Source organism: Buteo buteo, chromosome 6 (genome assembly GCF_964188355.1).
Source record: "Buteo buteo chromosome 6, bButBut1.hap1.1, whole genome shotgun sequence".
NCBI lineage: Eukaryota > Metazoa > Chordata > Aves > Accipitriformes > Accipitridae > Buteo > Buteo buteo.
In genome coordinates, this window is record NC_134176.1 from 26707566 (window position 1) to 26723898 (window position 16333).

The 16333-nt window shown below is 50.1% G+C and overlaps 1 protein-coding gene across 10 annotated transcripts in view; it reads left to right on the top strand.

Annotated features, from left to right (window-relative positions):
- The window catches only part of LTBP2 (latent transforming growth factor beta binding protein 2), a 98721-nt gene that overhangs the window by 41219 nt on the left and 41169 nt on the right, over window positions 1-16333 (top strand). The gene's annotated exons all lie outside the window — the stretch shown is intronic.

The window sequence follows — 16333 nt, forward strand, 5'->3', positions numbered from 1 at the left end:
AGAGGCAATGCATGGGCTGGAGACATTTCTAGACACTCTCAGCCATCTACAATTTTGGACGGGTTCAAATGACTGATGAGGAATTGGCTGACCCCAAGTAGTTCACTGAAGCTGGCATATCTTGGTGCCTGAATGAAAGACTATCTGATGGGAACCAAATTCAGGCAAGGCAGAGGTAATGCTGGCAGGGAGAGGTGGCCAAGCCCCTGTCATCGCTGCCCCAAGAGAGGCTTGGTGCCCGAGCGAGCATGCAGCCCTTGCACGTGCCTGCAATCCTGGTCATTGCTGACGAGTTTCCCCGCAGGAATGACCTCCTCCTACCCCTCCATGCCACTGCTCTGTGTGGAGAGACTGGAGGCGGGGGAGAGCAGTGCCCTTGGAGATACAGCACCTGTTGAAGGCTTTCCCAGTAAGGAACATGACCTCAGGCTCTGCACAGAGGACGAGGGGCTGTGCAGGCACTGGCAGAGCATTCCTGTCCCGACAGTCAGACACAGCGTCTAGCAATCGCTGAGCTGGGATTGCTGAATGCCCAGCTGCCTGCCGTACCTTAAATCCTCTGGCACTGTCCCAAGGAAATAGGACTCCATTAAGGACCATGCTGTGCCTTTCCTCCTCCCCTCCCCATGGAGGCCATAGGACATCGCCTTATCCCACGCTTCAGTGAGAGCATTTGACGTTTGTTTTTTGTGATGGCCACAGGTAGGACCCTGGGACATGTCCAGCACTGACTCTCTTCTGGAGCTGTCCTCCAAGATTTGCCGAGGCCACTGTGCATGTCTCCGAGAGGGAGCTCTCACCACCCCTCTGGGTGCTGTGCCGCAGGCTGCTGCCTTTCCTGCCCGGGCAATGTGTAGCAGCCCTGCTTTGCAGGCAGGTGTGGGGCTGCCTGCACCCTGGCACTGGTCTGTTTTGAAACGCCTCACTTCAGCCCCTGGGAATTTCCCAAACAATTCAGTCGCTTGGGTTTTGTCTGTGGACCATATAACATATGGTGTGCAACTAGCACGACTTAAAAGTCTTGCTGCTCTTAGGTGGGTTATTTCCCAAATATTTCTGAGTGTCCCCTTCAGCCTGCCAACTTCTGGGCTAGCTGTGGAGCCTGTAAGAGTGAGCATCTGCAGCTGAAGGCATGCTTTTGCAGCAAGAAGCATATTGGCCTTCCCAGAGCTGGGTAGATCTTGCTCATATTCGCAAGTAGGATGATTGGTTCTTAGGCACTGCAAACTCAGGGTCACCTTCACTGGAGTTCAGTTCACTGTCAAGTCTGAGAGGAACAGTTTGGGTTTTCCAGTCCTTGGTCTCCTCCTGGATAAAGATGGGTTGTGCTGGTGGGACACTGACTTTTTCTAGTCAGGCCACCATGATCCCACAGCAGCTGGCTTGCTTGTCTGATTTGTCGATAAGGTAGAGGTAGAAGAAGCTCTTGGGTGGCTCGGTGGACGGAGGACACTGGTGGTTCCAGGTCAGTGGTTGTGAGAAGACTATGAGATCATCCAGGACAAACAACCAGTCCTCAAAACCCCTGCACATTCACGTTGCTAACAAGGAGTCGCACGAGGGTGGGAGCTTATAGACCTCTAAGCTTCATCTTGCTGTGCCAAGTCAGGAAATCAATCCTCACATGAGTGAATTTGCTTTCTCCTTTTGTTTATTTGTGTGTATATTGGCTTTGTTTGTGTTTGTTTGTACGGAGGTAGCAATCAGAAGCTCTGAAGTCATGCGCTAGAACAGTGCTGTATTAGATGCCATATAAACATGTGAAAAAATGATGAATCCTCCCCAGAGACCTGCTCTCTAAGCAGAGATGGGGTTGCTTTTGGTTTCAATGTGTTCTGAAGCAAGTCTGCAGAGAGAGTTAGGAGAGCAGCCTCCTGGGTTATTCAGGAACTGCCTGGACCAAAGTATTCCCCACTTGTGTGAGTGGTGGGTCTGCTTTAAAATGATTTCTTATCCTCAGCTAGTTGGACTTGTTGCTTATGATGACTACTCCTTCACTGTGGAAAGTAGCCTGGTCTGGAGGTAGGAAGTCTCTGGAGGTAGGAAGTCTCTGGGAGTCTGGAAGAGCCTATAAAGCCTTGGTGAAGAGCATGACCAGGCAGCTGCCTGTTTTCATGGCCCTGTTTCTGGTACCTATGCTCAGGCTGTCCACAGCTCATGCCTGGAAGCAGAAGCTACAATGCCTTCTGCAGCTTCCCTGCCAGGAGAACCCAGGAAGCATGACTGTGACAGCAGGAGATAAGTTACTGTCAGTCTTCTGCCCTCAGCCTTGGTGAGAAGTAGCAGCTCGTTGACGAACAGGGTTTTACTGGTCATATACAGCTGGCTGTACTGGTTGGTTTGTATTTGCACCTGGCAGACGTGAAGGTTAGCAAATGGGTCTGTGGGCATTCCCAGTGTAGCTGTCATAGATCCTTTTCTGGGCATGCTGGGAGTCCTGGGAAGATGTGGACGTGGGTGTCAGCCTGAGCCTTGTGCTGAGCACAGGTGTCAGTGCTGCAGTATTACACACAGTCATCAGTGCCTCTGTTTGGAGAAGTACCGGGGAAGAATCACTGCATCCTTGGCTTGCCCATACGGTGCCCATTATCTCTTCTTCCTGGCACTAAAGAAGATGACATACTCAGCCATATCTGAGCTCAGCACTTGCCCAGGGAAAGACATGGCTAGGAGAAGGGCAGCTCTGGGTTTACTTTGCTGACACCAGAGGTGATGATGCTCAAGCTTTCATTCCTTAAAATACAGGCTGAGCAATGAGTACCACTTTCCAAGTCCCTCCAGCAGGCCACGGCTCAGCAGAGGTTTAGAGTCGGGCATCTGAGGGAGCCTGTGGGGACTTGTTAGCTGCTGCAGAAGCTGGGAGGCCCCTGCATCATGCTGCTTGGAACAGGGAGTGCTCTGGAGAGCAAAATCCTGGGGGTGTTAGAGGCCCTTCCGGCACGGACTAGCTGCAAATCCTCCTCTTCTTGATCTCAGCCTGAATCTCTGCCCGGAGAAGCAAAGCCCCGACGGATGATTGTGCGGGTGGAGCTGCACCTCAGCCCAGAAGCCGAGCTAAATGGAAACAGCTTTGTTTTCCTAAGGCTAGAGTATCAGCAGAATTCCTGTTTATTTAGCAGGGAGTAGAAAGGGCTTGCGCCCCGGCCCCTCACCGTCAGGATGGACGGCCAGCTGCCTCTGACTCCGGGCAGTGTGCGAGGAGGGTCCTGCTGCTGCCACCTGAGAAGGTCCCTCCTGCAGGAGTGCCGTGTATAAATCTGTAACCAGCATCTGCACAAGGGAGCTGTGCTGCCCAGAAGGGATGTGTGTGCTGGATGAGGGCTGCCTGGGAAGCAAGGCATCCTTCCTCTTCACAGAAGAGATGACTGGGACCTGCAAAACATTTTCCCAGCAACCCAGGCAAGGGAAAAGGACATAGCTGTGGTATAGGGTGCTGAGACACTGTGCAGACAGCTTAATGCAGCTAAGCTCTTGAGGGCAGGGAGCTTCCTCTGAGAGGACTCTGCTTAGGCAAGGCAGTTGCTGGGAGTTGCCTGGTGTTTTCAGGATGGAAGAGGAAGAAGGCTGAGTTGAGACATGCCTGCCCCACTGACTCCTGATCTCAGAGCCTCCTTGCCAGCACCCTGGAGGAGATATCTCCTCCCTTCCTGATGAGAGGAAGGGCTATATGCAGCCCCTGGGGAGAAGTGGCAAGAGCTCCTGCGCTGGGGACACTGGGAACCTCATGCCAGCAGGGAGACTCTGCCAAAAACTCTATTCTCTTTCCTGAAAGTGAAGGATGAGAACAGCAGGGAGCAAGCAGAAGGCAGGATCTTGGGTGTGCAGCAGAGGTTGCTGGATGGAGAAAGTGTATTTCTCTCCTTTTGAAAATTGGCTGAAACCAGATCCCATTCTGGTGGCAGTCAAATGTCTAGCATGGTCCTTTGCAAAGGAGAGTGGAGCCCGTGGGTGGATGTAAAGCTTGGCAAAATCAGCTTGGTTAGCTTGTTGTCATTGAGGACTTAAAGATAAAACGAAAGTTCATTGCGAGATGACTTGCTTTTTAAAGATGCTGCTCCAAACAGAGACAGATTTGTCTTAATTGTTAAAGCAGGATCTGGAGCCTCCTGTCTTGCCAGCTTTGAACTTTCCACCTTTACGAGAAAAAGGGGAGCTTTCTTACTGCCTTACTTGGGTTGCTGCTAAGTATCCAGGACTGTTTGTCCATGATACGTATAGTACTAGGAGGAGGTCTATACTAGCCACATACCTACTGAACACACCTACTGCTCTTCTTCTCACTTATGACTGTCACTTACTTTACATTTATGAGGATTACAATTTATTAATACCCAAATAGCAGAGAAAATAAAGCTGACCCTGGCTGAGTAGCACCCCCTGTGTAAGTGCATTCCCATGGCACGGGCTGTGGCACATTTCCTACTTTGCTTGGTATGGGACCAGGCCAGGAGATCCATAGCATGTGATGTTGAATTCTTGGGGTAAAACACTGGTGCCAGCCTTGCCTTCTGCCACTGCAGCGTCATTATGCTTGTTACTTGAATGGCATATTTTCCCAATGCAGATAAGTCCTAATTGCATCTTTCTAAGGTGCTTCCCTTTGGCAATATAGTTTTCACAAGGTGGCCAAGCATTTATGTTCTTTGATCCAGAGCCAACTTTGAGTAGATATCTGAGACCTTGTTAAAAAATTGAAACTAAAAAGCTGGTGCCAGTCTGTGTGAGAATATGTGAAAAGAGATTCCACTCAGGGCAATGAGATCTCCATAAGCTCCAGATCTCAGGCCCTCTCCTGCTTTGACATAGTTGAAAGCCCTTGGCAAGCTGGCTGGGAAGCCTAAAGGAAAAACTCAAGCTACCCAAGAGGAGTGTAAATGTCATTTTTCTTATATAAAAATACTTCTGTTTTTAAATTACATGATATACCTTCTCTAGCCTGGCACCAGATACAGTTGCTTTACTTCCTAGTGTTTTAAAGCTGTCAGCACCATTCTGGTTTATGTGTTTTATGTATTTACTTTCTAGGGGGTTTCATATGCTTCAGAGCAGCAGGAGGATAGCTGGCTTTTCAGGCTCCTTTTAAACTCCAAATATGGTCTTTACATTAGGCCTCGTTCTTCTGCACCTCCTTGGGAGCCATTCCTGTAGCTTAATTCACCCTCTAGGCTTTGGGAGAAAATGTTGAAATGCACTTTTCCTTCTAACTGAAAGAAAAGTGCTGCTACTGTCAGCTTAGTCTAAGACTACATGCAAGAGAGCAGGGTGCAGGACAAATGCATTGTACATGTGGTAGGTGAAGTAGTACAGAAAATCCAGTTTATAGCCTGTTTTATATACTATACATATATCATTTGGGACATTTATGACAATACAATTTATATAGCTGTATAAAAAAGTATAGTTGTAGAAAAAAGAAAGATGTTAGAAGAGCACTAAGGCCACATGATCAAACGCTGGAGAGTTTTTCCCTAATGCCTGAATTAGGATTGTCGTCCAGCCTGCTTTCAGCTCCCTTGTGCATATGGATTACGCTGCAGTGTCTCATACCTGACTGTATGCTGCCTTATTTGGTTTAAGCTGGTATTTAAGCAAAATCAAAGCTGTTCTCTTTGGTTTCAAGTGTTTTCCATAAATCACCAAGTGCTGGCAGCACACGAGGGATGAATTGAAGCTGATTTGGTACAAGGAGTGTTGAAATGGAGATGCAGAAGTCTCCATATAAAATATGCTCATTCTCCACTCCTTTCTTCAGAAGCATCCTGAGAAATGCTTCCCTGAGTGCTTGGTACTGGGTGGGATTTGTACCCAGCCCTTTGCACCACCTCATTTTTGTCTCACTTGTGCGGAGACTCTCTTCAGGGTCATGTAGAAACTAAACTTATAGGCAGGAATTAAGAAGAGATTCAGGCTGGAAAAATGTTATCTGTTAGAGCTGAAGGAAAAAAATCCTCCATGGGAGGAAGAAATCTGGAAGAAGGAGAGGCTGAGATTTTCCAGAGTAGGAGTGAACAGCAAATCAGACAGCAGAGAGTAATGCGGTGTGGCTGCATACAAGAAATCAGTGGTGCTTAGGACTTTGGAGGCAAAAGACCTGAGTCGCATGGGTTTTTTTTCCTGTGCACCCCGGGGTCCTGCACTGAGTCAAGGTATTCTTTATTGCCAGAAAAGGTCTTGACAAATTGGAAGGAATTCTGAGAACTACAAAAGGAGGGAGGGAGGGAGCTGAGGGGAATGGTTAACAGACCCACATTTGCAAAACTGAGCCAAATTCTGGCCTTGGAGGATGGGGAGCATACTTGGAGGCTGAGGCTATCTGGAGGGGGCAGACAGGGTGTATTAGGTTGCCTGTAGCCTTGACAGGGTGGCCATGCTAATTTTTCAGCTACAAGGCTTTCTACAACAGCAAAGTGCCAAACTCTTCCAAGGATGTAATGACAGGTTGATAATGACACTGGAGCTCTGCCTTCTCCATCGCTTTGGAGCTGCGCTGTTGAGGAGCTGAAGCCCAGGTGGTACCAAGGCAGGCGCAGCCTTTCTGCCTGCTCCGGATCCCTTCCCACTGGAGATGCCATGAAACCTGCTCCTCCCTGCTGGTCCTTGGTGTGGATACTGAAAGCCATGTGGGAGAGGTGTGAGAGCAGATTTGTGGTCATGGTACCCCTGGAAGCACTGGCTTTGCCACCAGGCATCATGCATATGCGGCCAGGAGTGCTCCTGGTCCCCAGCCAGGCTCTAGTCTTCTGGCTAGTGAGCAACTGGAGGGATGGAGCCAGTGCAGAACAGTACAGAATGAAAATCACTGGGATGCTCATTCCCTGTTCCCTGGCAGGTGTGAGACTTCAAGAGTGGGGAGAAAAGTATCACATCCCAACACAGCTTTCATGGCTTGAATGCTGCGGGTGAGGGAATCCTATGTGTGGCTGGGGATGGAGAGATGTGAGGAGACCTAACTACATTGAGCTAATAGATCCAAAGGCCAGGGCATCCTGCTGGGTGTTCAACCATTATTTTAGCTTCAAATATGTCTTAGATCCACAGTGTTCCCAGTGTGAGTGGGAGACTTCCCAGCACCTCCTGCTGTAGATGAAAAGCGTCCCTTTCTCCAGATGAGAGGACTACACACATCTCCACCCTCTTGCTCTCATGCCCTCTGTGTGTGTATGCAGCCGCAAGCTCTTCACCCCACTCACATGCCTGGGATCAGAGAGGCTTTGCCTTCCTTCTCCACGTCCCATGTAAAGCGAGGGGCAGGCAGCTGGCTCCCCCCACTCCCCGGGGTACATGTGGGCGCGAGGATGAATAGGCTAAAGTGTTTTTTCAGGGCTTTGAAGTTGGCAGCCTGTTGGAGGGGGTGAGTGTTGCTAGTCAACAAGATGGAAATGAAACTCGAGTGCTTGTTTTCTCCCTGCTGTACAGGGAAGACGACTGGCCTCCCTGCGGCTGGCGGTGAGCTTTTCTCTGGCTGACATGTCTGCAGCAGGTTTCATTAGGTGGGAGCTGGGTCCTCAGCTCACAGTTGTTGTGTCTCATGGTGGCAGAGGGCCCTTTGGCCTGGAGGTCTTGCTGTGCTTGTGGGTACACGGGCAGGTTGATATGTTGTGCTCTCCTCTTGCGTGCCTCTACCCTAAATACAGGTCCTTCCCCTGCCAGGTGGGACCCTGCTGCTCACTGTACTGGGGAGCACAGGGAGGAGAAGAGGGGCAGTGGAGACATTGCTGTGGCCAGTGGTGGTGGCTGAACCCTCTGTGGGATGGTCATGTTGCCCGGCGGACAACCCAGCTCTCCAACTGTGCCAGCATCTTATGCCCAGTTCTGTAATGGTGAAAAGCTGTGGCCATGGGGTGATGTCTGCAGCAAGATGGTGGCACTGATGGAGACCTTCATGTGATGGCAGCTGTTAGGACACTTCTGGATGGGTCTTTTCTCACCATGGCATGAGACTGGCTGTGTGACTGCATCTGGCAGCAGTGCCGTGCCCGTTGATCGTGCTGCTGAACACCAGCCCCTGCATGCAGGCAGGGGAGCCAACTGGAGCAGGTTTCTCACCGCTTCAGCCGAAGAAGCATGCGGCTGAGCTGGGGAGAGGAGGGCTGCACAGCTGCCCATCTCACCTACCACTCACCACACACGCCACAGGCCAGCCTGGACCGTTCTGCCAGAGGGGTGGTAGCTCGCCTGGCCTCCCTCTCCCTCTAAATCACTGTTTTAGTCTATGGAGTGTGCAAGGTTTGGCCCAGATGTGGCATTTGTAATTGAGTAGCCTGGCCTGGTTCCTCTGCTGGCTCCACTTGAAGCTCAGAGCAGTTGCAGGCTGCATTTTGATTTTTCTGGGAGGCATTGGCCCGCACTTCAGTTCCAGAGACAGACAGATTGCAAACAGCTCTTTACCACGCTTGGCATTTGGAAATCACAGTTCTGGCCATTTTATGGGTCAGCACTAAGGTCTGATGGATCCAACCAGGGGCGTGATCTGCTGCTCCTGGTGACAGCCCGGTGCCGTGCCCTTGTGCAGGGCATGTTTCTGCAGCCTCGCTAGGCCAGGCAGGTGCTGTTCCCATGCTTGGAGAGCTGGACTTCTTCCAGGGCGTCAGTTGCTCTCTCCCTAACACATGAGAGCAAAGAAGAGCGCTCACAGAGTGGCAGGTGGCGTGTGTGGTGTGTGTGGCAAGGGAAGGGCATTTAATGTCAGCAGAGAACTGTGTAGACGTGTGAGCAGCCACTTTGGCTAAGGAGCAAATTGGACCCCCAGAGACTGGTTAAAAAGAACCTGTTAGCTGTCTGTGTGCTTACAGAGGTTCACTTATGTGGTGTCTGGCAACTCCTGAGCAGATAAAAATAGAGTTCACAGCCCATCGCCTTCTCCCTCTTTGTTCTCACGCACTACCATGGCATGCTGGGAGCCAGCTCGAGTGGCCCTACAGCACCGGCACTGCCTTGGGGGCCAGAGGAAAGAAGATGCCCGTGTGACAGCCCCTTGCTAGCCGTGGTGAGGAATAGTGGTGGCATCTGGGTGCTGGACTGACGTGGCTCCTGGGTATGTGCCAGCAGCATTGAGTGTGCATGTGGGGCAGGGAGCCTGACGTGTTCCTGCCCCTGCAGCCCTGCTTTGGCAGCGCTCTTTGTGCCCAAGGCAAAGGGTGTTGTCAGTGACACCTCTGCCCACAGGACCACTCGAGGTCTCGCAGGGGAGGGAGGATTTGGATAACTCCCTTCCTGCTTGCCTGATGACCTGACTGTGTGTGAGGTGTGCCTGTGGCACTACGAGGTGTCAGGTGAACATGCGAGGAGACACCTTCACAGCTGAGATCTGTTGTGGTAAGAAATAGGGTTGCCGCTCACCTTGATGTCCCTGAGATGGTCCAGGTGCCTGTGTCTGGTGTCCCATCTGGCATGAGATCTGGCTGCAGGTGACTGTGAATCGGGCGTGAAGGCACCCTGATGGTCATTCCTGTGGCCTCCATGGTACACAGGTCCTGCTTGGCTCAGCGGGGAAGGTCTCCTGCCTGGGGGAGGCTGGTGGCTGCTTCTCCTGGGCAGGAGAACTTCCCTTGCCTTCCACCAAACCCTGGGGAGCAGGGGGCTTTGGACTTTGGTGTGTCCTTTACTTGCACGAGGGGTACCAGGGCTGAAGGCAGCCACAGGAGGGACAGTGGGAAGCCTGAAGCTTTCAGGCAGGTTTCAGAGCTATCTCTGCTGCTCGTGGGGATAATAAACTGAGCCAGGATTTATGGATATAATGTGGGTGGGCTTGAAGTCAGGTGCCTTGTATGGTGTGGTTTCCCTCCTCCTCCCTGAGTCCTAACAGAGCTGTCTTCCTTGTCAGCATGTTTGTGAGCTAATTGATAATAAGCTTGAGTGCTCTCTAAGCAATGCTTCTCCTGTGCTCCGGGGCCCGCAGACTGAGCCATGAATCCTGTCTGCCTGCTGAGGAACCTGTTCTGAGTCCAAGAAAGGGGAAGTTTCTGGTCTGCGGTCAATTTGCTGCTTTCCAAGGCTGGCTGCTTCTCTCTCCCCCTGTAGACACAGACGCTGGTGTTGAGGCTGCCCATTCTTTTGTGATGCTTTAGTGGAAAATCAGTAACTGCCGAGCATTACAAAGGGGGAAGTGAATCACTGATTTTGGTCCCCATGGCCCCAAGCAGGGAGGGCATCTAGCCAAAGGGACAGGCGGATGGACAAGACAGACACCAAGAATATTGTTCAGCATTTAAAAACCAGGGGAGAACCCGCCTGTTGTCCTGGCAGGTTATCAGGGGCTGAGCATGACTCAGCCCCCGTCCTGGCTGAGCCTTCTCACCTTGGAGCCGCGCGCACGGGCTGCGGGCTGGAGGAGCTGGGCTGGACTCACCAGTTCTGCAGTGGCTTCCTTCCGTGGGACCCTGCTCCCAGCCCCGCGGGCAGCACGCTGCCTCTCCGGCTGGCTGGAGGCAGCAGTTGCGTCCCAGGCAGCAGGCTGGTTGTATTTGGAGAGATGGAGATGTTGAGCTCAGGCCCTGGGATGGGGGTCTCTGGACCCTGGGAAGATGGTGCCTTCTCTGACGGCAGCTTATATTCAGCTTTGTTTTGGCCAGTGCTATCCCACTCTGTTGTTGTCCTCCTGGAAATTGCTCCTTAGGTGTCTGTGGTCTCTATCGTTTCTCCCTGATGCTCAGCAGGGCGCAGATGTGTTTCCAGCGGGAAGAGTGACTTTCCAATCCTCATCTGGCCAGCCCTTGCCTCGTCTGGGCTTAGCACCCCTCCCCGCTGACTGCACTGTCCAGGATTCACTCTCTCCACAGTGTCTTGGGCCATCCACCCTGCTATGGTCAGTCAGACTTTGGCTGGGGAGAAGGCGAGGCAGGCTGGATGAAAAACCAGTAATACTCCTGTGGCACTTGGCTCTGCATTTCCTTTACGCAAACATAAAAAACACCATTTCCCAGCTCACTAACTATCTGGCCAAAGTCAACAGTTGGACGAAGAGTAGCCGATAGAAGCTAAATCCAGGAAAGACTGAGGTGTTGCTGCTGGGGAGAGGGAAGTGCTTTGAAGAGTTTGCCACCTTTGCCTCCAGCCCCAAGGAGGATGCCTGGCCTCAGGTCACTAAAAGAAGCCACAGCTGTATACCCACCTGGATTCTCTGTGGCTTTTGCTTATCCAGAGAACCATGATCATCAAAAGTGATCAGAGATTTGAAAAATGCTTTCTATATACAGTGGGTTAGAAAACCAGTATTGTTTTCTGGACCCCATGGTCTCAGTGATTTAGACTTGGTTATTGTGATTCTGTGAACCTAGTCTCAAAATTGCAGCCTTTTTAAAAAAACTGTGGTTGATTCAGAAAACAGCGGTCCTCATGTTCATCTGTGTGGTTGCCGGGAGCCTGCCAGCTCAGTCTTCTGCTTGCTGTCCTCAGTGGGGCGAGGGATAGTGCTCACCTCCAGACAGGGAACAGGCACCTTGCAGGTTCATCAGGGACTGGGCAGGAGAGCCATCGTATCCAAGGAATACAACATTTTCGTACCTCCTCTAGCCTGCTGTCTCTAAAGTAAATATACAGCAGAGTGTAACTGGTAACAAAACCTATTTAAAATAAAGCATTTATACACAGACAAAGGTGCAGTGGCAGGTGTGCAGGTCCCTTGCTGGATGTCATACAGGTGTAATTTGAACCCTGCAGGGATGTGTAGCACTAGAATGTAATGGACCAGGTCTCCCTGGGTTCTCCTGACTCCTGGCATGTGTCCTCGGAGGCTTATGGGGAGTCCAGGTCCTTGGCCTGCACCTCAGAAGAGGGTAGCTACAAGTGCTTATTGGGTAATTTCGAACTGTTGCAGGTGCGGGTCAGTCTGTCTGCACAGCTCCCTCCCATCCCAAATCTCTTTTAATTTTGATTAGCACCTGATACCTATGGGACTGAAACTTGCCATGTGCCTGTGACTGAGGTCTCTCAGCCAGTGACTTTTCAGCCGTCAGCCTGGTAGAGATCAGCAGGAGCACACACATCCTTGCTTCTGGAAGGAGAACATTGCTCCCTGTACCTTCCCTCCTTGACCCGTGTTTTCCCCTGGACTGCAGCTGCTGTTATCCGGCCACCGCAGAGGCGGGCGCCCCAGGACAGCCCAGAAGGAGAGGTGTCCTAGGAGTCTGCATGCTGTTTCTGCCCCACAGGCTGTGCCTGACACGGAGAAAGCTATCAGCAGCTCTGACGGATGAAGAGCAGGGAAACCAGCTGCTTGGCAGGCGGTCGCCTATAAAGGAAGAGACCACTGCCTCTTTGCAGAGATCTTGCTGGCCATGTGCCTGGCTGGAAGAGTGGAAGTGAGTAATACCATGCTGAGGGAAGCTGCAAGACTGCATGAATGTGAAGCCCTGGGACTTCAAGTGTCCCGGAATAGAGTGCTTGAGGTGTCAACCTCCACCTCTTCCGTGCCTCTTCCTCAAGCAGGTGGCGGCTTGGAGAGTGGTAGCACAAGCTCCCCACTCTTCTGATTTGGAGCTTCCCCATCTGTTTTCCATCCTCGCTGTTACCCCTAGGACAGCCACACCAGCGAGAGCACTTGTGGCAATGCAGATCCCTGGGAACTGGACAAGCTCTGGCCATATATTAAGATCCACCAAATGGTTAGGGGTTGCTAATGCCTTCTGGCCAGGTCTGTACTGATGTGGTGAGCTCAAGTTCATTCCCCAAGACCCTTCAACCAAGCCAGTCCCCATCTGCCCAGCATGGACTGACTCTGAAGGTTTGGAGGGGAAAAGCTCTGTTTCGTATTCCCTGACTATGAGCCAGCCACTTGGTGTGACTTGGGGATGGATTGGGACTGACAAACTGAGATGGAAAGATGCCTTTTGCCATTGATTTCTGTGGCCTGGGGTAGGATGGCGTTACTCAACTCGGTCCACAAATCCCAGAGCTCATCCGCCTAGAATAGAACCAAATAAACAAATTAATTCAAAGCAAATCTGCCTCACCCTGCTGCGACACACACTGGAGTGCTTTGCCAACAGGATCCCAGTAGGATGGCTATTCCTGAAGTGTTGCAAGCCATGGAGTAATGTTCCTCCTCTGTTTTTCCTCTGTGAAGTTGGCACTGCCCCTCACAGTAAGTGCGTATAATCCCTTTTCTTTGTAACCAAAATGCTAATGATTATTTTATTTAAAGCCCTTCATATGTTGGTTTTTTGAGGTTTTTGTTTTACAAAATCTCATGATCCTGGGAATGACAGGAGTTGTCCCTAAAGCCAACGGGTGGAATTCCTTCAGGCAGGCAATGGGTAGTGCCCAGCCAAGCCCTGCTACTTGCACATAACATGCTGCCTTCCTCAAGGAAGATCTGATGTGAGTAGTTTCAAGTACAAGAGCTGATATTTCCCTGTCTTATGCCACCGGTCACCTTCACCCAACGACTCTTCAGAACTTAGGGCTGAAGTTGCCCTCAAGTGACCAGCACTAGTACAGTGAGCATTGCTGGGCTGGGGAACTCTCCTTTTCCTTGCGGTGCTACCATCTATGCAGTAAAAGACCTTGGAACCCCAGCCACATTCACCCATAGGACTATGCTTGGGGTCTCTTACCAGAGATCAGAGAATAAATGTGCCTGAGCTTCCAGGGCTTGGTAGCTCTCACCTAGACTCCCTAGAGCTCCATACAGCTTTTCCTTTGTCGCTAACAAAACCAGCAATAGCACACCAGGTAATAAAGCAGTAGATAACAAGCACCAGAAGTTCCTTCGCTGGTAGCAGGGCTCAATTAGTAGCTCAGAAATGTGTGGGCAGGTCATGCCTGGGCCCCATGGCCATCAGGAGTAGAGGGTACTCTGCAGAATCTCAGGAGAGCTTCTGAAAGAGGCTGGTAGGGACTGAGGTAGGACTGAAATAAAGTTCACTTCTCTGCAATTATTATGGTTAGCCTTGCTGATTACTGAAAAACAAGCAGTGTTTGCTGTCCTCATCTCAGTTTAGATCTTGATTTTAACAAGACAACAAATATTTTATCAGAAGGTAATAATTTCATTATCTATCATTATCCATCTCTCTTTGACCAATCCCACTTGCTCTGTCTCCATCCCTGAATGACCTCTAGCCAGACTCCACTCCAAACAGTGTATGAACCTTCAGCCTGCAAAGCTGAGCATCTGCCCAGCAGCACAGGTTACCTGTGCTGCTTTTTCTCAGGACTCCCATTCATGCCTCCTCCCAGCAGCTCAGCCACTCATTTTCAAGGTTTTCCTGTGTTAGAAACAGTTAGGTAATGAGTATCCAGACTTGGGACTTCTGTCTCTGGGATAAACCCATTCATTCTTGGATTCCTACAGATCAAGGCCAGAAATGATCAATAGATATTCTAAAATCACCTCCAGGACAGCACAGATCATGCATCTTTAGTTATTTATATTTGCATTGTTCCAGTGATGCCTCATCTCCCAGTAGCACACTTTCCTCTCCTGAAGCTATGGTATTGGGATTTGGGGAATCCACTACTGGGGTGTTTTTTTTTCAGAAGGAAAACAGCTATACTGCTGCGTATGAGCATGATTTCTAGTAGGGAATCATTTGGCTTTGGTGTGCAGATGTTGTTGTTTCATAGTTTGCCTTTCTCGGTTAGATTACAAGGCTCTTTACACCTGGCGTCTTGTTCCTGTGGAGAAACCTGTGCCCTGTAATCAGAGCACCTCTTCGTCTTCTTTTTGCTAAATTGAAGAGATTGAATACTTTAGGTTTCTTACAGAAAGGCATTTTCACCAGCTCTCAAATTATTTTTGTCATGTTTTTTCCCATATCCTCTCCAGTTTTTCAACATCCCTTAGAAGATGTGACATACTTCACATCAGAGGTAGATGTGGTATTTTAGCATATATACACCCTGCTATGATGAGGATGTGTAGGGAGGCAAAAATACCTCCATGTTCCTGCAGTGTTTCACTGCCCTGGTGTCAGGGCATTGAACTGACAGTTCATATTTAATTGCTTGTCATTACCCCCAAAATCTTTTCAGAATTGCTGTCTTCCAGGATCGTCTCCTTCTATCTGCAGCTGCTGCCTGCATTCTTTCTTCCTAGAAGTGTAATTCTGCATTTGGCTCTATTAAAATCCCATATTGCTTGGATGGATTTGCCCTCCGCAGTGATCCAAACTGCTCTGTGTGATTGCTCTGTTCTCATCACGATACACCACATTGCAAATTTTTGTGTCAGCAGCACACATTATCAATGTCGATCGTATGTTTATTTCGAAATAAAAATATTTATTTCCAGCTGAAATCCTTAAATCGTGCCAGGCCTCGTACTGATCACCCTGGAACCCATCTAATTCCCTCCCCAGTGACAACTGCTTCTTGTGTTCTGTCACACAGCCAGTTTGTTATTCATTTCACATGTGCCTGACTGACATTGTACTGCCCTGTTTATTTTTTTATCAAAATAGCATGGGCTCTCAGCCTGTTGGTGTGCATGTATGTAATTCTATTGAATTATGAAAACAGACTCCTTTGACAAGAGTGGTTCTCCATAGACCCCATTGACTTGACCTCGCTTCTATATTCCTTTCCTTTAGTTCCCAATTAATTGACCTGTGCGTCATCTTTTCCATTCTGTTGTTCAGGGCTGATTTCAGGCTCACTGGCTGACAGTTACCTTGTGTACCACGCTTGACCCCTTTGAATACCAGCATAGCATTAGCTCCCTTTCCATCTCCCCAGATCTTACCATTATTCCAAGCTGTCCAAGCCAGGAATGTCAGTGAGCCAGAGCTACTGTTAGCCAACTCTCTTTGGATTTATCCAGTCCTGTTGGGTTTAGAAATGTGTGTTCCCTGTAGACACTGTAACACCTCCCCTGCGCTGGCTGTGACAGGGAAGATGGTAAAAACCGTAAGATGGGGTGGACCTCTCTGGGCACTTCGGTGGGACAGAGCTAGCCTCTTTGCCCCAGCCATTCGGTCAGAGATGGAAGTGTTGGACAGGGTATGCAGAAGACCTGTCAGTGCTTAAATTCGGTTGCAGAGGAATCCAAGGCTGGAACTTTCAAAGAATCTCAAGGGGCATATGGGCAGCCAAGCTATTTTGGCCCTGGTGTACTAAAGCCTTTTTCCATGCAGGTGGTGCAGGCAAGAGTGAGGGAGACATTTGCTGATAAGCACAGAGCACCCTCTTGGAAGCTTAGTGCTGCCAGTCAGTGAAAGGGAATGGGAGCAAGTGCAGTAGAGCAAGATGTGCTGTTTTGCTAGTTTAATGCAAAGAGCTCTGCCTAGCCGTCTACATGGCTTGATAAAAGAGTATAAGAAGTGTGACCTTGTGAGCTAGATGGCTTCTGCATGCTTAGTCCCCAGAAAACACCAAAAGCCATAAATGCAGTTAC